The 1,131-nt window shown below is 46.4% G+C and overlaps 1 pseudogene across 1 annotated transcript; it reads left to right on the forward strand.

Moving 5' to 3' along the window:
* The first annotated feature begins 673 nt into the window (after nt 1-673).
* LOC116548586 lies at nt 674-1,125 on the forward strand (annotated as a pseudogene). Its single transcript, XR_004267472.1, has one exon. The product of XR_004267472.1 is annotated as an ATP synthase F(0) complex subunit C2, mitochondrial pseudogene (transcript).
* Nucleotides 1,126-1,131: the final 6 nt, after the last annotated feature.

A 1,131-nucleotide genomic window follows, 5' to 3' on the forward strand; every position in this document is an offset into this window, starting at 1 on the left:
GAAGAATGTGTCTCAGATAGCTAATGGGATCTGGGGACACATGAAGCAGGCCTGATCCCAACTTGAGGCTTTGATACCAGCCCAGCTGTCCTCCATTTCATCAGTGGGAAAACCAAGGCATATGAAAGTTCAGAAGTGAAATGGAATTCTTAAGGAGCAAAAGGAATGACTCCAAGGAATTGTGGACCCTTCCATGAATCTCTTGACCAGACACTCTCTTGATGTTTATTTAGAAGAAGTAACCTCCTCTTCTCCTGTAGCCTCTTTTTTTTTTTATTTCTTAATTATAGATAACAATAGGAATTTTGTATAATGGAAGTGTTGATGTTTTATTAAATAAAGACAATTTAAAATTATAATATTATATTTATTTTAATACACAACTCCATTTCAATTAACTCTGTAGTTGCAGCTACTCGGGAGGCTGAGGCAGGAGGATTGTTTGAACGCGGGAGGCAGAGGTTGCAGTGAGCCGAGAGGGCACCACTGCACTCCAGCCTGGGAAACAGAGCATGACTTCATCTCAAAAAAGAAAAAAAAAATCATTAGCCTCAGCATCTCACCTCCCCCACCGACCCCCAACCGTGCACATCTCCCTCAGTTTACCTTGGTGGGCCTGACTCTGGCAATGGAATTTGAAATGAAAGAATATTGTCAAACTTGAAAAAAAATAAAAAAGTCCTCTGTCTTCTCTGCACTGGGAGCAGCTTTCCTGCCACAGCCCCTCACCCCCTGAAAATGTTTGCCTGCTCCAAGTTTGTCTCCACTTCTTCCTTGGTCAAGAGCACCTCACAGCTGCTGAGCCGTCCACTATCTGCAGTTTTGCTGAAACGACTGGAGACACTGACAGATGACAGCCCCAGCAGCTTGGCAGTCTCACGTCCCCTTACCTCATTTGTCTCTAGCCGCAGCTTCCAAACCAGCGCCATTTCAAGGGACATCGACACAGTCGCCAAGTTCACTGGGGCTGGGGCTGCCACAGTTGGGTTGGCCGGCTCTGGGGCTGGGATTGGGACTGTGTTTGGGAGCCTTATCATTGGTTATGCCAGGAACCCTTCTCTGAAGCAATAGCTCTTCTCCTACACCATTCTGGGCTTTGCCCTCTCTGAGGCCATGGGGCTCTTTTGCCTG

Source organism: Sapajus apella, unplaced genomic scaffold (genome assembly GCF_009761245.1).
Source record: "Sapajus apella isolate SASKATOON/1434 unplaced genomic scaffold, GSC_monkey_1.0 scaffold16237, whole genome shotgun sequence".
NCBI lineage: Eukaryota > Metazoa > Chordata > Mammalia > Primates > Cebidae > Sapajus > Sapajus apella.